The sequence below is a fragment of the Sapajus apella genome, unplaced genomic scaffold, assembly GCF_009761245.1.
Source record: "Sapajus apella isolate SASKATOON/1434 unplaced genomic scaffold, GSC_monkey_1.0 scaffold6, whole genome shotgun sequence".
NCBI classification, from domain to species: domain Eukaryota; kingdom Metazoa; phylum Chordata; class Mammalia; order Primates; family Cebidae; genus Sapajus; species Sapajus apella.
Genome location: NW_022436946.1, coordinates 78,316,188 through 78,338,267, shown reverse-complemented (window position 1 = coordinate 78,338,267; position 22,080 = coordinate 78,316,188). Strand labels below are relative to the sequence as shown.

At 34.7% G+C, this 22,080-nt stretch overlaps 1 long non-coding RNA gene across 2 annotated transcripts in view; it reads right to left on the bottom strand.

The window, feature by feature from the left end:
* The window catches only part of LOC116549773, a 69,245-nt gene that overhangs the window by 41,208 nt on the left and 5,957 nt on the right, over positions 1 to 22,080 (bottom strand). The window lies entirely within an intron of this gene.

Below are 22,080 nucleotides of genomic sequence, written 5' to 3'. Positions count from 1 at the left end.
AAAAAATTTTCAAAAAAAAAAAAAAAGAAGTGAAAAAGAAAAAAACTCATAGGAATATCAGAACGATTAAGGCCATAAATTATAAGTAGATTTTCTTTCTAATCCCAGCAGTATACCATAAAGGATAAAGATTTACAGTCCTTGTAATTTTATTTTAGGTACTATAACTGCTAGTTCTATTCTTAGCTATATAAATGTATCATTTTTCACTCTTACAAAACTATTTGCTTCAGTATCTTCTAGCCAGTGAATTCCATGTGTGTTTTATGATTTAACACATTAAAAAAAAAAAGATTTAACATATGAGAAATTTTTAAACTTGGTTGCTTTTGTTGACTTTTAAAGCTTTTTTTTTTTCATTGTGGTCATTTAATATGCATTTTGTTTATAGTTTCTTTTAAAATTTTTTATTGTATATATTTGAAGTATATAACATGGTGTTTTTATATACATATGCATAATGAAATGAGTGACATGATTACTACAAATTTACATATCCATCACCTTCCATAGTTACCGTGTGTGTGTGTGTGTGTGTGTGTGTGTGTGTGTGTGAATTGAGGATACCTAAAGTCCACTCTCTTTTTTTTTTTTTTTTTTTTTTTGAGATGGAGTCTTGCTCTGTCGCCGGGCTGGAGTGCAATGGTGCAATCTTGGCTCACTGCAACCTCTGTCTCCTGGGTTCAAGCAATTCTCCCGCCTCAGCCTCCCAAGTAGCTGAGACTACGGGCACACACCACCATGCTGGCTAAATTTTGTATTTTTAGTAGTAGAGACAGGGTTTCACCATGTTGGCCAGGATGGTCTCGATTTCTTGACCTCATCATCCGCCTGCCTCGGCCTCCCAAAGTGTTGGGATTATAGGCGTGAGCCACCATGCCCAGCCAAAATCCACCCTCTTAACACATTTTTACTATACAATACAATATTATTAACTATATCCTCATTTTATACCTTGTATCTCTAAATGTATCATACATAACTGCAAATTTGTACCCTTTAACCTACTTCTCCCCATTTCCTCCCCCTCTCTACTCCTGGTAACCACTATTTCACTGTTTTTATTTATTCAACTGTTTTTTTAAAGACTCCACATGGAAGTGAAATCATACAGTCTTTTTCTTTCTGTGTCTGCCTTACTTCCTTAGCATAATGTCCTCTAGGTTCATCCTTGTTGTTACACATGGCAGTACCTCTTTTTAAAGGCCAAATAACATTCCATGGTAGATATATACCATAATTTTTAAAAAATGTATTCATCTGTTGATGGGTACTTAAATTATTTCCATATTTTGGCTCTCATAAATAATGCTGAAAAGAACAAAGGAGCACAGAGATCTCTATGATGTGCTAATTTCATTTCCTTTGGGTATATACCCAACAGACGGATTGCTGGGTCATATGGTACTTCTAGTTTCAATTTCTTGAAGCACCCCCACATTGTTTTCCATAATAGCTGTCCCAATATACATTCCCACCAGCAATGCATAAGGGTTTCTTTTCCTCCACACCTTCTCCAGCACTAACTATCTCCCAGCTTGTGTGAGGTGACATCTCATTGTGGTTTTGGTTTGCATTTCCCAGATCATTAATGATGTTGAACACTTTTTAACACTGATATTGGCCATATGTGTGTTCTCTTTGGCAAATGTTGATTCAGGTCCATTGCCCATTTGTAAATTTGGCTATTTGGTTGTTATTTGCTATTTAGTTGTGTGAGTTTCATATAGTGTTTGGATATTACCACTTATTAGATACATGGTTTTTAAATATTTTCTCCCATTCCATAGGTTGCATTTTCATTTTATTGACTGTTTCTTTTACTGTACAGAAGTTTTTTAGTTTGGTGTAGTGCCACTTGTTTAATTTTGCTTTTATTGCCTGAGTTTTTGGTGTGATATAAAAAATCATCAAGGTCAATATCAAGGAGCTTGTCCCCCAAGTTTTCTTCTAGGAAGAGTATGGATTGTTTCATATGTATTTATTTTTCATTAACAATTTTCTTATTCTCATTACAACTCTCAAGTTGTCTTTGGCACTATAATGAACATAGTTAAGAATTTTAAAAGAATGTACATCACTACTTTAAAAAATTGCCTTGTCTCCTGGGAAGATATGTAAATATATTTGGCATAACTGGCATGGCATCTCCCCATAGAAATACAAAGGAGGTTCTCAAATGGTTCTCAAATTAAAAAGTTCTGCCCACCCTATATACATTGTTTTCCATTACCCTTTCCAGTAAAGTGGGGAGGGGATTTCACTCCCTAAGTACCATAGATAGATTCCTATAAATTGAGGCAAAGCTTTATTTCTAATGCTGTGGTCTTCAAACATTAGTATTAGAATTACCCAGGGAGCTTGTTAAAGGACCAAGTGCTCGTTCCATTTGCAAAGTTTCTGATCCAGTAAGTCTGGGGTGGGGCAAGAGAATTTGCATTTATTTCAAGGCCCAGAGGATGCTGCTGTTGCTGCTGCTGCTCTGGAACAGCACTTTGAGAACCAGTGCCCTCATGCATGAATATAGGGATATTTATTTACTTGCTTGTTCTTGATCAAAAAACTGTATATATATAACTGAGTAATATATATTTAAGTTCCTGATATTTTGCTTTCATTTTCTTGGTGGGAATGTGGATTTTTAAAAATGAAGATGTTAAAAGCAATAAAGAGCAATGGATGGATTTTTTACTTTGCATATGAATTTTGTTATTCTTTCTCCATTTTGTATTCATTGCAATGGTTATTGTCTCTCCTTTCTTAGAGGCTACCCTTGTGGAATTATTGCTATATGCCATTAACATGTATTTTACAGATGAAGAAACTGAGGCACAGAGTGATTTAGTAGTGTGCTTAAGTCATACAGCTAGTAAGTGTCAGACATATGATTTGAACCAAGTTGGTCTGACTTTACGGCTTGTCCTTAAACTATGTGCTTTATTACCTTCCAATCCTTCAGATGGCATAGCAATTATTTAAATAACTTTTGAAATAGCCAGAAATAGACTTTCGGCTGTTGAAATAGTCATTTTGAAAAATATTTTTGAGACTAACGGTTAGATCAGATTATACATGATGCAAAAACTTTTGTAGTTAGAGTCAGTTGCAAAAAGAATAAAGTATGACATTTCTTATAAGACCTGATCTCTAACAACTTTTCAGATTTTTTGCACCCTGCCTTCAGTTGACATTAGTCTATTCATTAGCCCCTAAAATGACTGGGCATTTTGTTACTTCTGAATCCTTGCTTATGTTGTATTTTTAACCTAGTTTAAAACATTTCTGTTCTACCTCCCTAGGTGAGAATTAATTGTTTCTTTATTCAAGACATTAGCAATTGTTTCTTTATTCAAGACCCTCAATGTGCTTTTTACTACTCATGTCTTTCCACTTTGAACCAGAAAGTCCTCATCACATGTTTGTCTATTCCTTCAGAATCTAAGCTCTCTAGGGGCAAAGTTGGACCTCATTTACCTCCATCCCTTTTCCTATACCTCCTATTTCTGGTGGCACCTGGCTCAGGACTGAGTAAAAACAACTTGAAATATATATTACTGAATGACTATAGACAATAAATAACTTAACTTTTAATTATTGCCTGTGGCCACTCAGCTATTAGGTTTTGGCTAGAGACTCTCAAAACCAGGTGCGGTAAATTTCTGTCAGACCTAATTTTTTTTCTACAAGATTCTTTTGGTAACATTTGCGCTCTGTGACTCTCTGTTGTGTTACCACCTATTTTACTAGGATGAATTATTTCCCATTTTCTACTCTGTATTCGTGTCTATATCTTTGATCTGTGGCAAATGTGTGGGGTAGCTCTCTCTCACCTACTCTAACACCAGCCAGTCTCTGAATCGCTTACATTTCAGCCTGCTATTCACAATATACATTTTAGGTTGCGTTTATTCAGAACTGAGTAAATTCAAAATTACCTCTGTTCCAATATCAGTTATTGAACATGTCCAAAACATTATAATCCTTCCACACCCTTGACTTTGATGAGGTCATGTGCTATAAATTTGTCCATATCCTCTAAAAGTTCAAATTTGTCTTTTAGCTCCCTTTTTCTTATTTAGTGGTTTCATAACTGGACATCTTAATATGATTCTTTCAGTCCAGCTAAGATCCAGTGTTTAGAGGCACTGCAAGATCAATGTCTAGTAATAAGTTCAAAACATTGTCACTTCTTTTATTTCTTGCCTTTGAACACAAAAGAAATATGAAAAATATTTTGAATGAAGGCACCCATTTCCAACATAAATATTTGCCAAGATTTATAGGCTTGGACCTGAAAAATGATTTTCTTTTCATATTCTTTCTCAGTGAATTGATTCTTTTCTGTTGTATTTTTCCCCACTCTACACAAGTCTTTTTATGAGTCTTTAAAGAAAATTGCTAATGTCTTAATGCCTGAATTTCTTTTCAGGTTAGTTTTTCTTGATTTCCTTGCCCTTATTTTTAATCATTTTCTGTATTTTCATCTGTGAGTAGCAGATATATGTAGGTTCAGTTACGCTAAATAAAAATTAGGTACCAAAATAAAATTACTCACCCATGCTGGTATACTTGATTTAGGAAAATACATGGATGATTATTTGCAAGGTATGAGTTAATAATTATCTGCATTTAAACTTTAAAGTGTTATACTAAAAATAGAAATATGATTTTAATATTCAGACCCTTATACAGTTAGAACTGTAATATCAATTGAAAAAAGAATAATGCAAAGAAATTAAAGCATTGTAAAATAAGTTTAAAAAAATCAGGATTCTTTAGCCACTTACCCAATAAATAGATGTTGAATTCATATTATCCACAATCACTAAGTGAGATATTAAAGATACTGAGCCCTGTAAGGAATATACTTTCCCAGAGCTTACATTTATATTACATTTATTTACTACTAATATCACATAGGTGTGAAAAAAGATATTATAGAGGATATTAGTGGATTTTATATAGGATAGTAAAGAGATATCAAGTTCAGGAAGTTTTATTATTATAAATTATAAAACATTAGGATAGGATATGTGTTTGCCTCAAAGGTGTCTGATTGTTTGGCTGCAGCCCTCTTAAAGATCCATAGGTCTGAAAAAACTTAGATATTATTTAGTCCAAATTCATCATTTTACAGCTTAGGAAACTGAAATCCAGAGAGAGAGTTAGATGACTTATTCAACATTGATATCATGTAATAGACAAGAGTGTAAAACTGGGGTCTTTATTTTCTGTTCACCTATCCATCTATCTATTTCTCCCTTTTTGTTTGTTTGTTTTTGCTTTTTGAGACAGAGCCTCAATTTGTCACCAGGGACCAGGCTGGAGTGCAGTGGTGTGATCTTGGCTCACTGCAACCTCTGCTCCCTGCAACCTCTGCTCCCTGAACCTCTGTCTCTCGGGTCAAGCAATTCTTCTGCCTCAGCCTCCAGAGTATGTGGGACTACAGGTGTGCGCCACTACGCCCAGCTAATCTTTGTATTTTAGTAAAGACGGGGTTTCACCATGTTGGCCAGGATGTTCTTGATCTCTTGACCTCGTGATCCACCTGGCTAGGCCTCCCTAAGTGCTGGCTCCCAAAGGCCTGAGCCACCACTACTGGCCCTATTTATCTCTTTAACAAATATTTGAATAGACCTGGAAATAAAAATATCAGGGCAAAATAAATAAGTCATCATTTGCTCTCAAAGTTCTTCTTATACAACAAACTATAATTGATGGAATAACATAAAGAGGCTAAGTACAATGACAAGTGCAGCATAGATAATAAAAGAGTAGTCATGTTGGTGTGTGTGGGATTCCCAGATCAGTTTTGCCACACAGCCTCCTCTTCAACTTAGAATAATTTCAATAGATTTTTTAAAATGTTGTCAACAACATTTTAGACAAGCAGATAAAGATTTTCACTTTTTTTGGTGGGGGGACTCACTCTGTCACAATCCAATGGTGCAATGGTGGTCTCAGCTCACTGCAACCTCTGCCTCCTGGGTTCAAGCCATTCTTCCACCTCAGCCTCCCAAGCAGGTGGGACTACAGGCATGTGCCAGCACACCTGGCTAATTTTTGTATTTTTAGTAGAGACAGAGTTTCTCTGTGTTGGCTAATCTGGTCTCAAACTTCTGACCTTGTGATCTGGCCTCCCAAAGTGCTGAGATTACAGGCATGAGCACCATGCCCAGCCTCAAGATTTTCACTTTATATTTATGCTAAAAGTGTGGGCAAAAACAAGTTTTACTTGAAATGTCTTGTTTCATTTAACATTTTGGCATAGATATAAAAACCAATGTATTTATTTATTAATTTTTTATTAATTTGTTTTTCTTTTGAGATGGAGTATTGCTCTGGCACCAGGTTGGAGTGCAGTGGCAGATCTCGGCTCACCACACTACGTCTGGCTAATTTTTTGTCTTTTTAGTAGAGACGGGATTTCACCATATTAGCCAGCCTGGTCTCGAAATCCTGACCTCAGGTGATCCACCCACCTCGGCCTCCCAAAGTGCTGCGATTATAGCTGTGAGCCACAAAGCCTGGCCAATGTATTTATTTTTATTAAAAATTTCTGCACTGGGCGCAGTTGCTCACACCTGTAATCCCAGCACATTGGGAGGCTAATGGTTAGATCAGATTATACATGGTTCAAAAACTTTTGTAGTTACAGTCACTTGCAAAAGGTGGGTGGATCACGAGGTCAGGAGTTGGAGACCAGCCTGGCCAACATGGTGAAACTCCATCTCTACAAGAAATTAGCTGGGTGTGGTGGCAGGCTCCTCTAATCCCAGCTACTCGGTGGCTGAGGCAGGATAATCGCTTGAACCCGAGAAATAGAGGTTGCAGTGAGCCGAGACTATGCCAGTGTACTCCCGCCTGGGTGACAGAGTGAGACTCCATCTCAAAAAACAAAAAAAAATTTCAGCACAGTGTTTCACAAAATAAATAAATACAATGCTACATTTTATTATAATTTTTAAATATTGTTTCTCTTTTAAAGAAAGTTTGAAATTTGCAGTAATACTAATTTTGCTGCTTCAATTTAGTGTAATTTAAGTCACTTTAGGAAGGCATATGTGTTGTTTTTATCAATTATTCATAAAAGAAACTCCCAATTCTGACAGTCAATTTTTATTAAAGGAAGATATGAAGCTATTGTTTAGCATACATTGCCCACTGAGTTTCATGGAGTGAAAATAAAGTAGTGTGTAGCTTTATTAATGAATTCAGACACTCAGTGTTGACTCCAAGTCTCTTTAAAATTAGGTTGAATTTAAATATAGTAAAAGCCCAGTTCAACACTTGGTTTATTTTTATAATGCTAAGTTTCTCATATTAAAATTTTGATGATAACGTCTCCATTTTATTAAAACTTATTTTTATTGTTGTCTTTCAAAAATATAAATAGCAATAAGAACATGAACACTTTCAATTTTTTTTCTTAATGAGACTACACAGAATTATTATTCATAAAGCCGACTTCGAAACAGGTCTAGCATATCTAATTTGTAAAATAGAGTGTACATGGTTCAACACATAATGCATATGCTATAATTACAGGGTGATGGTGTTTAGTGTGCCCCCCAAATTTTGGTAACACAACTAGACTATCCTTCCATCCATCAGCCCTTCAAAGGTAGAACATATGGTATATTTTTAAGGTGAATACTATTTCTGAAATACTCCAGAACACTAAAATTTTGCTGATAGTTATATCTATGATCTGGATGCCCCAAATGTCTCTATGCTTGAATTATTAAAAATGAAAATCTTGGCTGGATGTCATAGCTCATGCCTGTAATCCAAGCATTTTGTGAGGCCAAGATGGGATGATTGCTTGAGCCCAGAAGTTTGAGACTAGCCTGGACAACCTAGTGAGACTGCATCTCTACAAAAATTTTTTTAAAAGTTAGCTAGGTGTGGTGGCTCACAGCAGTGGTGCCCACTACTCAGGGGCTGAAGTGGGAGGATCACTGGGGCCTGAGCCATCAAAGCTGCAAAAAAATGGAAATCTTTATTTTGCAGAATTTACAGAAGTCCTAATCTAGACAAAGGCAATTTTTATACTGGTTAAAGGTTGTGGCTGCTATTTAAAATTAGTAAATTGGCTTATAATCTAGGAATATACAAAAATGCACTAGAATACAATTTTTAAATAATTTTTAAGCAAATACCATTAAAAACTTTCAAGATTTATACATTTTGATATTTTACCACCATATTTAAAATATTGACTATTCCTGATATGATGGAATTTCTATCACTAGAGTTGCATTTATATTTGAAGTAGCAAAAAACTGTTCCTTTTGGCATTCCAAACAACCAGCAGAGGTTAGTGTGTAATTTCTAGTCAAGTTGTTACTATTTGCTGTTTTGTTTTGCTTTGTTTGTTGTTAATTGTTGCACAATTAGCCAGGACATCATTCTTTACTCAATTACAATAATATCTTCAGAGAAATAATAAACAGAAACTCTATTTCTCTTACGTGTATCAATGACATACAAAATATTTCCTCATAAATCTAAATTTAGCCCTCTGGAAAGAATCTAAACTATAAGGGAGGTGGATACTCTTGGCAATGGTGTGGTATGCAGTAGAAACAGTACAGTCTACATTACTCAGCAGTCTTTTTATCTGCAACTAATAGAAATTTAAATTCAAGTTAACTAAACCAACAACAACAAAAAGAGAATTCATTGACTAACATGACAGAAAATTCTAAGGTTTCATCCTGCTTCAGGGCTTGCTAAATTTAGTCAAATGAAGTCATCTTTCTCTTTTTATCCCTAGCTCTAGTTTGTTTTGTGTTGGCTATCTTCCAAGAGTAAGCTATCTATCTGAGGTGGCCTCCAGAAAACTCTAGACTTACTGCTAACTATTCCAGTGAAAAACGGTTTATCTTCTGAATTATCCCAATAAAATCCCAACACTAATATCACTGGATGACTTGGATCACGCTCACACCTTTGAACCAATTGCTATGACCAAGGAAGTAGACTATGCTCACTGTGCAGGGCTATGTCACACGACTACTCCAGGATGAGAGAGCTATGGTCAGCTTCATTTAAACAATGTAGACTGAAAGTGGGGAAGACTTGGTAACTGAAAGGAAAACCAGATGACGTTACCAAAAGAAAGATTTGAATAGGAAAAAAAAAAATTAAAGTCTACCTTACTCTCAAATTCAGGTGATTTTAGTATACTTAATGATAGGTGACTTCTACTGACTTGTTTTATTTTCCATATATGATATTGATTTGGGTGTCAAATGACTAGCCTCAAGAATGTAGGTTCGGCCAGGCACAGTGGCTCACACCTGTAATCCCAGCACTTTAGGAGGCCGAGATGAGTTGATCACTTGAAGTCAAAAGTTTGAGATCAGCCTAGCCAACATGGAGAAACCCCGTCTCTATTAAAAATACAAAAAATTAGCTTGTTGTGGTGGCAGGCGCCTGTAATCTCAGCTACTTGGGAGGCTGAGGTAGGAGAATCCCTTGAACCTGGAAGGCAGAGGTTGCAGTGAGCTGAGATTGTGCCACTGCACTCCGCCTGTGCAACAAGCGTGAAACTGTCTCAACAACTAAAAAAAATAATAATATAGGTTTGTATTAGAATGAAGGGCGCACACAGCCTCTGAAAGCAAGTTTATAAGAAATTTTCTCTGTAGTCTCAGGTTGATATAAAGGAAACAAAGGTTTTAAGTAGTTTAATTCATTGTTTTAAAACACACATGAAGTCTTAGTATTCTAGTATTTATGAGACATTACTTTTTGTATTTCATCATTGTATATAATATTAAAAAAATACGAATTCCTGATTTTTCCCTTTATTTATAAGCTGGTTTTCTCTTCCAACATGAAGGTCACCATTACAGTTCCAGGAAAAAAAATAGGAGACAGTAGATGTCTTCTCGAGAAGAATTGGGTTATAATGTAGTGGAAAGCCTGCCTCCATTGCCCAGAGGTTTGTGCAGAGAACTGGGAAGGCAAGGTAAGAGAGGGATTTGTAGCACTAGGCTAGGGAGACCCAGTCAGCTGAAAGAAACCACTGGATCCTTAATAAGCTGAGAGGGGATAGACAAGGGGTTTATTAACATCAGACATTAACAGCAGGTGCAGAGCTGTGAGTCAGCCAGCATGAAGATTATGATTATACTGGTAGTTTATAGTCATGTCCGTATTCTTAGGTACTCGCTTTGTACTGGTTTTTGTGTTTTTACTTTCACCATCAATTAAATGACTAAGTTCAGTGGCTGGTCAGTCAGTGCATATCCAAGGACTAGCATGAGGCCAGCATTCTCCCTTTTCCCCAATGCCATCGAGTGATTTACAGTTCTCTCCCACACATTCAAATGCCATCTTGAAGATAAGTAGAGAAAGGAAAATGAAATGATTTTGCAGAATTATTGTAGGATCACCCCTTGTAATTGCTTCAGATAACTGGACTGTGCTAATATTTGAAAACCAAATTCAGTATTAAACCTACTTCCTAGTGTGTGAGTGGGTAGGGTTGTAAAGATTAGATCAGTTATAGAGAAATAAAGAAGTCACATTATATCCACATCCAAGTTGTGGTATGTGTAAATCCTGATACACAAACCAATGAATTAGCTTTAAATGTAAATTTATACTATTGGCCACTAGCAGGGGGCCAATTAATTTACTCGTAGACATTTAGCTGAGATCTCTTATGTGATGTTAGTGTCATACAAGGATGAACTTGAACCTTATTAGGCTGCCTTTTTGTCTAGCTAGATTTAGTAAAGATTATAATTTTTTAAAACTAGGTCGCCTTGCAATGGAAATAGTAGCAAAGATGAAAGAAGAAAGTAGAAAAAAAAGTTTTAATAAATATAGCATGTATAGGATGAATATTCTGCTTATACCAGATACATATATGATTGAAAGAAAAATAGGTAATAAATAGGGCAAAACCACTGAAATATATTATTTATGTAGAAACAAATACAAATAGAAAATTTACAAAAGAAATAAAAAAATGTGGAAAATATTCATTTTAGTTTCAGTAGAGATAAATCATGCATATGATTTATATAAATATAAAAGGACTCCATCTCATTATTGAAAGAACATATTTTTTATTGCTGGTGAAATTGTAAACTCTGTGTGTGTGTGTGTGTGTGTGTGTGTGTGTGTGTGTTTTAGTAATTTAGCAGTATTCATAAGAAGGTAGATGTTTTCAGGAATATAACTTAAAGAAGTAACCTCAAATATGGAAAACTCTGGTTCCCAAATATGTTGATCATGTTTTTTAGTAGTAAAAATGTAAAAACAACCTAAGTATTCCAAAGTAGGAGAATGATTAAATATACCTAATTGTTTAAGTATTATGAAGGCATTTAGGACTAAAGCAAAATGTTTCTTTACATTTTTAAAGGAAAAAAGTCATTTTAATATGTTATAAATGTTACTGTTATACCTAATGACAAATACACATTTTTTAAGAAAAAAGATAATGTCAGAATCATAGGGGTTTCAGCCATTATTTTTCTAGTTTCCAAATACTAACAGTGTAGTCAGACTATTTATTTAATGGCTAAAATGTATAAAGAAAGAAAATTGCTGTGGGGACAGAATTGAGTATCTCTGAGCCCCAGTTTTCTTTACAGATATCATCCAATATAATCCCTCATTCAAGTTTTCTATATTCTAAAACTCTGTAATCTATGATCTATAAATAATGAGTATATGAGAGATTTGGTTTTAGACTTCTTTCAAAATGTTGTTACGAAGATTCCATGGAAACAGAGCATTATCATCTGGTGGGATATCTCATAAATAAGAACATAAATAATGCATTTTAAAAGTTTGTTGCATTAATAAATATTTCACAAAATATAAAAGTTATGAAAAAGAAAGGATTATTGAGCAAAAGCAAAATAATAAACACAATAAGATTGTTTAAAAAATACCTACTTTGTGCAAAGCATTGTAGTAGTAAAAATTAGAGAAAATCTAATTAGAAAGATGAAATTTTAAATTGAAAGGTTACTTTAAATATAAAGCAAAGTTCACTCATTTTTTGATGAGTATATTTTTGTGTGTTTTGTTTAAAAATCTTTGCTTATCACTAGGTAGTAAACATATTTTGTGATGTTATATTTTAGAAGCTTTGCTTTCTGCTTTATATTTAGATGTATTATCCAATAGAAGTTGACTTTTTAGAAATATGGTGTCATGTAGGACTCACCTTCTACATTTATAGTCACCTTTCATCATTTATTAAAAACATGTTATGATAGACTCTCCGTTTTCTCCTGCCCCGTGTGCCACATTTGACATAAATCACATATATATGGGTTTGCCTCTAAATCCTCAATTGTGTTCTGTTTGTCTATTTTGTACCAATACTTAACAGTCTGAATTACTGTAGCTTTACAATAAATCTTGAATTTTGGAAGTTAGCTTTCTTCATCATTAAGATTGCTTTGGTTCTTTGTATTTTTATATACATTTTGAAACCTGCTTGTTGGTTGATGCTCATACACTTATAACTTCTGAGATTTTGAGTGGGATAATAGATAAATAGATTAATTTGTGAAAAATTGTTATCTTTACAATACCAAGTTTACCAAATCATAAATATACACCTCCATTTATTTAGGCATTTAAAATGACTTCTCTTATTTTTGTATTTTTTTTCTATGTAAAGGCTTTGCACAATCAGATTAAAATTATTCCTTGGTATTTTTGCATTTTATTGCTATAAATTTTTAAAAGAAAATGTTATTTTATATCTATACGTTTTCAGTGGAGAAATACAATTAATTTTTATATATTGATGATCAATCTTGTTGAATTCATGTATTAATTCTAGTAGTATATCTAAAAATTCTTTTAAATTTTCTGCCATTTAATTGTTATCTATGATGAATGAGAGTTCTATTTTTTCTTTCAAGTCCTTATATACTTTATTTTTTAGTGTCTTTTTAAAATTTTATTTTAGCCTTTATTATTCCATTAGCTATGTATTCTTTTGTTATTTCAAAGTGAATATCTTAAAGCATAAAAAATGAAAACTTATTAGAGTTCCGTAAACTTCAGTCCTTTTACTACCACCAATGTAATGACCTATGAACACTTTATCTTCTTTTGTGCTGTTATGTATGTAGTGTGTGTACATCTATCTATCTATCTATAACTATATATATATATATTTAAAATCATACTATACATTTTAAACTCAAAAGTTTATTACATTTTTGTTTTGCCAGTCAAAATTTATTTTGCTTTACTCATTTATATATCTTTCTATTGATCTTCCTTCTTTCGTGAATTTTTATGCTGCCTTCCAGGATTATTTTCCTTCTGTCTAACAAACTCCCTTTAGTGCTTTCAGTTAGGATCATTGTTAAATATCTTTCTTTTGTTAATTTGGAGATGCTAATTTGGAGATGCTTTTATTTTCTCTTTACTATAGAGGATAATATAGGGGTCTGGAATTCTAGGTTGGCTATTATTTCTTTTCAACACTTTAAAGACTTCATACCATAGTCTTCTGGCTAGTATTACTTTTTCAGAGAAGCTGTCAGTTTTATGTTGCTCATTTGCAATTATGTCTTTTATCTCCCTCCACAGGCTTATAATTTTCTGAAGTTTTACTATGATGTGCATGTATTTGGTTTTCCTTATATCTATCTCTCTGATTTTATACCATTTCTTGAATTTGTAGCTTTATATCTTTTATCCACCTTGAAAAAATATTGGCCATTTTCTCTTCAAATATACTATTGATCTATTCTTTATATCTTCTCCATGGGGGACTCTAATTACACATAAGTTAGACCTTACATTTTGTCTCAGATGACTCTGGCTGTCTTCTATTCATTGGTCTTCACACATTTGTTTGGTTATTTCTACTGACTTTTTTTCCAATTCCACCAATATTCTCTTCTACTCTGTCTAATTAATTAAACTCATTTATTGAGTTACCTTCAATTATTGTGCATGTGGTTTTCTATTTTTTACTTCCAGAATTTTCACTTGATTATTTGTCACATTTCTATTTTGCTAAAAACTCTTAATCTTTTCCTCTATAATTTCTTGAACATATTATTCATAGTTATTTTCAAATTCATGTCTGGTAACTCCAGTGACTTCCAATCCCATCTCTGAATCTAACTACCATTCTAGCATTGGACAATATAAACTCCATATGTCGCTGTTTCTCATCTACCAAATAAAGAGGTCTATTATTGAGATAAAAAACTACTTTGCTCTTACTACTTGAAGCATCACCTTACAATATTGAGCTGTGCTTAGCCATAAACTGTAATTAAAAGAGGTTTATGCAAGATTATCTCTAGATTCTTTTCTAATTCTACAAGACCTAAGTTATGGCTATTTTTAAATATCCTCCATGTTTAGTACTATGCTAGGTACTGTGAAGACATTTATCCAAATTTAGTATTTAAGGGACTATGACTTAGACTGAAAACCTCATGGCACCTCTCTTTTTTTGCTGCTTTACTTGTCTTCTAGTACAGTCAATGGCACAGGGCAGGTGTTCATTAAGTACTGTTGAATGAATAAATGAGTAATTTGGCTAATTGTATTAGAAATATAGATAAAGGGACAGAACTTATACACTTTTGGTGAAAGACTAATAGAAAATAGTGTTTGGTTGAGCATAGGAATTGGAAGAATAGGAAAGATGTAAGGAAATGATAATTACTATGCTCTGTTGAGCATTTGTTATATATCAGTTTCTGTTCTGAAAGTGCCATATACGTTATACCAGAAAATCCCTATAGTCTCTTTGAGGTAAATATTCAGAGCAAGGCTAAGTTATCTGAAAGTGACAAAGGCGGGACTCAAACTCAGCTTGGTCTAACACTAAAGCTTGTTTATAATCATTATTTAATGATGCCTAAAGTTTTAGGCAGAAAGACAGAAAAAATATCTTTTCATGGACAAGTAAAAATCTGTAAACCTAGATATATGAAGATATAGATAGATAGATTGATACTGATTGACATATATAAAATAAAAATATTCTTTGCCTTTGGAGGTTTTTTTTTCCTCTTCTTTGGTGTTTTTTCCTACCCTGAAAGAAAACACACTCTGTCTTCCTCAAAATCCATAACTCAACTGCCAATGAGTACAGAATCTTTAAAGATTTTATGTAATATAGGGGGTTCAATTCTTCATATTCCAGAAATAGATTTTTAAATGCAAATGTACATATTACATATACATAATTACCCGCATATACAGGAGAGAAATATATTTTCCTTCACATAGCAGATCAGTAAGAAAATATTTCACTACTCCAGTAATCAAACATAATTTCCAGAATTAATAAGAATAAATATTCTTGTTCCTCTTTCAAATGACACTTTGGTGAGTGGTTATTGTATCTCATGGCAAAAAGTAAATTAAAAAAAAACTCAAGAAAGCAGTTAAGAAATTTTATTTTACATATACAATATGAAGATAACACAATTTTATCACAAGGATTCAAAATAAAAAGCCTAGAAGGAATTTAACAGGATAAGTAGACTACAATGAACACTTCTTTCTATTGCCAGCTTGTCTTCTACAGTAGATCACCATGTAGCAGTTAGAGGTAACACACTCTCAGATCTCATCTCCTACTGTTCTCCTCGTTTGCTCCATTTTAGCATCACTGGCATTCATGGCGCTCCTTGTACACAGCAAGCACATTTCAAACTCAGGACTTTCATACTAGCTTTTTCTTCTGCATGTAATATTCTTGCCTCCAGGTATCTCCATAGATCACCCTTTTATTTCTTTCAGGTTTCTGTTCAAATGTTACCTTTCTAGCGAAGCATTCTTGACCACCCTTTGTAAAAGAGTAACCCACGCCCTGCCTTACCTTCAACAGCAATCCTCGCACTAACTCTTGCCTTCTTTTATTTTCTTTTATCACTTGTGTTATCATCTGATACACTCTATATTATTTGTTTATTTCTGCAATTACTATCCATCTCTTCCCTTAGGATACAAGCTCTATGAAGAAAGAAAATTTATTTTGTTCACTTTTGTGTCTCAGTGACCACCATACTACCTGGTGCATGCCTTCTAACAGATATTTGTTGAACAACTGAGTGCTAGACGTGTGAGGAATCATTTTCAGAAGGTTTTCAACTCTTCTAAGCTAATAGGAGGTTATACACAGAAATTTAGCTAACTCTTCCAATTAAAACATAGCATTGGCACAGGGAAAAAAATCACAATGCATTCATTTTTTTCTAGAAGAATTATTATACATACCTGTAAATGGTTAAACCAGAAGTATTGATGGAAAGATTGTGAACTGTCTCCATCTCAATTAACTTTTCTATCACAATTCACCTAAGGAACATGGAATCCTGTCCTATTGTTTGGTTGTTTCCAAAGATGTAAAAACTGTTCGGGGATCTTAATAAATATTTGTTGAATTGGGACATATATATATTTATATACATATGTCATGTATATATTCTATTACAGACAAAGTTCTGTGTCATTAGAACCTCTTGCTTGATTATTTGATGAAGAAATATTCTATTTTCTCTTGTGCCTCCAATGAAAACAGAAGGCCAAATGCTCCAACCTTGTAAATTACCAAGGTATTAACCAAAGCCAGCTGCAAGCTGAAACTTATAAATGCCCCTCTTTTTATAAGACGTCAACTTGGGCATGGGTTCTTCTTGGTATTATATAGTATTTGATCTCTCTTGTACATGCCTTCCAATTTTTTAATAGTACATCATCTTCTTTATGAGGTTTCCTTAAGCCCAATAATGTATTCAATATTCTCTGAAGAAAACACACACACACACATACAAATAAATTCATTTTTAAAGTCCATTATTTGTATACAGCATGTGGTAATATAATAAAGGACTGAGGTTTTTAACTTTCTATTTAAAAAGTACCTGTGATACTAATTAAGATATTTATATGGGTGCCAATATAAAACCATGAAGAAATTGGTCAACAGTATTTAAAACTGTAACAGTAACTTAAATTCACAACGAAGAGATGTTAGAACAGGAGACTCAATTTTGCTTAGAGCACAAGTCACGCTCTGGTAGAAAGCGCTTAGAGAAACACTTAACTCTTGCAAGCATCCAGGAAGTTATTTTAGCATTGTAAGATACACAGTGCAGTAACATAGGCACTGAGGCAGTGCCTTAGGGATAAGATGGCCAATTAACAACATTTGCACAAAAGCTTACAAGACTGATCCACAGTTACTTAGGTCCCAAATCAGATTTTTGAAAGTAAAAAGGTGAGTACACTAAGTAAAAAGGTGAGTACCCTAGGCCTTTCTATCTTTTGATGTCTTGTTGGTGTGTTTTATGCTCTGAATCTTGGGTCACCAGACAGGCATTAATGCCTATATTCCTGTTATAATATTCATAAAGCCTCCTTTCATTCTTGAAAATGTTCCTGTTTGGGAATAAATTGTCTGGCCACCCAATATAAACCCTTCTGCATACATTAAGTGAAAAGCTTCTTTATCTAAGAGGCAGGAGTCATCCAAGATCTTCTCTTTGCAGACAACGCCCTTGGAGAGACTCATTAAGATGAAAGACACAAAAAGGCCTAAGAATTGATTTACTTTTGATGATTTAAAGAATACCATCTTGCTGTTTGAAAATAATTTCAAAATTATGTTTTCATATGTATATATACATGATTTTAAAATACGGACAATTTTTAACTTTAAATTTAGTATTGGCTATATGAACACTAATGGCACTTCAATATTTAAAAAATATACCAAATACCAGTATTTTTAATAACTGGGTTATTATTATGTTCTCTTTTCCCAAAATAAACCCACAGTCTCACAAACAATGAGGAATTATTAAATAAAGGAAGAAATGTTAGGATATCATGTCTATTTTTTCCACTGATTGCAACCCGGCATTGTCAGAGATCTGGTCCTTTACACAGAGTGGGAAATCTCTAAGATGACTAAAGGAGGTTGAGTAGTGGCTCAGACCTCAACCACTCACTAATTAACTTAGCTGCTGTACCAGGAAATTATGTGAGTAAATATGGTCATTTACATAACTGATTTGATATTCAAATCACTGGATTATTAACATAGTATTTTGCCAAGTCTTATGCAAGTGACTTTAGTCTAAAAGAAATCTAAACACTGAATCCACACAGACATTTTTAGATTATTTCTTCAAGCCCATAAAACAAGTCTAAAATATAATGTTTAAATGTCCTTATCATGTCTATATATCTGTAAGAGTCTCTGTGCTCATAATTATAATTATGATTTATGAAGAGCAAAGAAGTCCATTACTGAAGTTCTTTCTCTGGAATCCCCTACTTTTCCCCTACTGCCTTCTTTTCTCCTTTCCTCAGTTTATCTAAGGTGATTGAACAGGAGTCATTCAGCGCTAAAGCAACTCCAGTTCGGATTCAGGGACCAAGAAAAGCTGTTAATAACCTACCTTCTGTGGGAAAAGTCTGATTTCACTTGTAGAACTTGCTTCTTCATTCTGTTCCATCTTGGAGAAGCTCATGCAATTCTAAGTTGCCGCTTCTGTGCCCTGCCCCTCTTTCTCCTCACAATGTGACAGGGAAGCATTTGGAAAGGCTCGTGCCCCTGCTTGGCACTCTAAGGCAAATTGTAACACATGGCCTTGAATGTCATTTACATAGGATATTCTCTCCTTTCCCCCTTTTCTAAAGGATGAGCATTTGAAAACAAAGCAACTTTAATTTAATTTTTATGCATTAAAGGGAGCATAGAAACATGATTGGCTCAAACCATTTTAAAGGTCTATTGTATCCCTGAGATATACATTTGTTCTGAGCTTCTCTGTTTCCTTCAGCCCTTACATCCAGCCCTTCAGTGAGTCTTGTCAAGTCTACCTCTAAAATGTATCTCAAATTTGTTTACTTTCTACCTTCTACAAATATCATCCTCATTGTAGCCATCACCATCTCTCACCTGGGTACAACAACAACATCAGAATGGTCTCTTTAAATGTATTCTTGCCTCACTACAATCTATTCTCCACAGAGAAGGCAGTGATCTTTTTAAAACAAAATCAGGTCAAACCCTCCAATACATTCTTACCTTGTTAGTGTACAATATACACTCCTCACTGAACTCTAAAAGACCCTTCAGGATTCAGCCCCGGACTATATCATCTTTTACCTTTACCATGCCCTCTTTTGCTCACCTGCTTCCAGGCATGAAGCCATTTCTATGGTCATTGAACAGGCCCAATTGTGCCCAATCTTCCACTGATCTTTGCAGAGTTGGCTCCTTTTTGGCATTCAGGTTTCAGCTGTAGTATTACCACCTTCAAGAGGCCTTCTACAGCAGTTCTGTCTAAAGTTGTCCCTTGCAACCTCCACTGGAACCACATTATTGTGGAGACAGCAAACAGGTTTTTGTTTTGTTTTGTTTTGTTTTTGATGCTAAATTTGTAAAGGCTAGGTGCAAAAAGTTCTGGTACCTTCCTCTCAGGCCCATCAAGGTTTGCAGACTGGCTTAATAGTCATTGTCACCAGCAAATCAGTGGAAACTGCAAAAGAAAAGGGGTTCTTCTGGAAGAGAAAGGATTGAAGAGATCTCAAAGAGTCTCTCCTCACCATATTTGGGGTATTGGATCTGTCTCCCCTGGGGCTTGTATTTCTGAAATCTAATGATAAGACCTACTTCTTTTGAGATTTCTGAAGGAGGGATGCCTGAAGGGCATGTGGAAACTACAGTTTATGGTTTCTAAGAAGGAAAGGATAGGGATGTCCACATTCCAGTTCTCCACATTTCTGGGAGAGGATGAAGTAGAGGATCTCTTCACTTTCCATGATCTCATGTGAAAGTGACTGGCATTAGCTGAGGGATAAGACTTGTAGAACTGCACTGATAGTTGCTTAGTGGCATTTCTGGAGGCAAGAGACATTAAGTAGTAGATATGGGACATACCACTGGTAGGAGCTGAATGAAGATGCCTTTTGCGCATCCTCCTAACCACAGAAAATTACCAATGTCCCCAATTCATCACCCTCTTGTATCTGTGCTCTATGCAATGTGATTTTGAAGCTTGTTCCGTCAAGGGATGAAGCTTTGACTTTTACCTATCCTGTGACTTGCTTTGGTCAATAAAATTTGGTAGAAGTGACTGTGTGTCAGTTCTGAGCCCAAGCTCAAAAGGCCTTTTAGCTTTCATTCTGTTTTAAACCCCTGGGATCTCTTGGACCAGGCTAGCCTGTTAGAGGATGAGAGACCAAGTGGAGGAGAGATGACTTTTGCAAGCAATCCACCTTCCTACCAGCCAATACTCTTATGCCCTGCCAGCTGGTGGTAGACACATGAGAGAACCTAGTTGAGATCAGCCAAGCTCAGCCTAGACCAGATGAATTTCAACCAGCCAACTTGTGAGCAATAACAAATGGTTATTTTCAGCTACTGAATTTTGGAATAGGTTATTATGCTGCAATAGCTAATGATACCTGAGTGAAAAAAGCTGAATACTGTCTAAGAATACCATTTGTTACCTTCTATGCAACTGTCATTCTAAGACAAACCACCGTCAGACTGACACTGATGGAGAAAACAGATCTTTCCTTTGTATCTTAGTCCATTTGAGCAGCTATAACATAAAACCATACACACAGTAAACAACAGAAACTTAATGCTCATAGTTCTGGAGGCTGGGAAGTCCAAGATCAAAGCAGATTCAGTGTCTGATGAAAGTCTGCTTCCTCATAGATGGCCATCTCCTTGCTATGTTCTCACTTAGTGGAAAGGAAAAGGGCCACTCCAGATCCTCTTTTATGAAGGCACTAATCCTATTCGTGCGATCTCTGCCCTCATGACCTGATTACTTCCCAAAGGCCTCATCTCCTAATACTATCACCTTGAGAGTTCGGATTTGAACATACAAATTTTGAAGGACAAAAGCACTCATATCATAGTGCTCTGTCTCAGATGGCAGCTGGCTCTGGATGTAGCTAGCATCCCAAGGGTTGGGCCAAAACTGAGTGATGGCACCACAGCAGAACCAGCTGAGCAGTGACCATGATTAGGGATAGGATTAGGATGAGAGCCTCTGTCCGGCAGCCAATGCAAGCAAATCTTTGAATAAAAGATAGTGGACTTAAGAGGTTTTAATGTTGCTATCTGAAGCACTAGAAGTTATTATGAGGTTTTTGTTAAAAATAAAACAGCTCTATATGGAAAAAAAATTTTGGTTAACATCTGAAGTGATTTAAAAGTAGTATAGATTTATGAACTATCATTATTTCCTTTACTAGCTATGTTTTATGACTTCTCATAATTACTTTAAAAGGGCTTTTATAAACATAAAAGTTTACATTTCAAATGGGTAAAAATGGGTTTCTGGTAAAATAACTTGACAGCAAGAATGTCCTCAAATATCAAAAACACAGGTAAACCTGTCACCTTTGATAAAGAACAGAGTCAAGTCCAATTTATCTTATTTTGCCTTAGTTGAATAGTCAACTATGCAAAGCTCTTTGCCTAGTCTGCTATGTTGTCATTTTTTTCTCTTTTAAGCCAGCAGAGACTAAAGCATGTTGCAGCATATGAATTAAAAAATTCTAGGTCCAATCAACTCATTTATGGTTTTCTTTTCATTAAAATTAGTTCTTGTTGTATACATATTTTTCTTTTTTGTAATATAAGGGGAATGAAGTAACTTTGCCAGGTAACTTTGAGGCCTCTGAACTGAGCCCCACTGAACTGTTCTTTTGGGTGTCGTAGCTCTCAATTGCAAACAGGTGCTTGCAGAACATTTATTGAGGAAGAGGTTGAAGACTAGATGCTAGAGCATAGTGAATAGGACCCTGAACTTTGGAATGAGACAGATCTGGGTGCAAATCCTGACTCCATCAGAGATTTGTTCATAGCCTTATTACACTGTAAAAATAGTACAACAAAATTACTGAAGGAGTAAAAAAAAAAGATGAAATATGTAAAGCACTTAGCACTGTGTCTAGGCTAGCACAAGGTGATTCTTACAAAATGATTCTATGAGAATTATGGAATAAGCTAAACAAATTCTACATTGAAAATAAATGTTGCAAAAAGAAGTTACAACAAAAAGAAGCACAATTTTATAG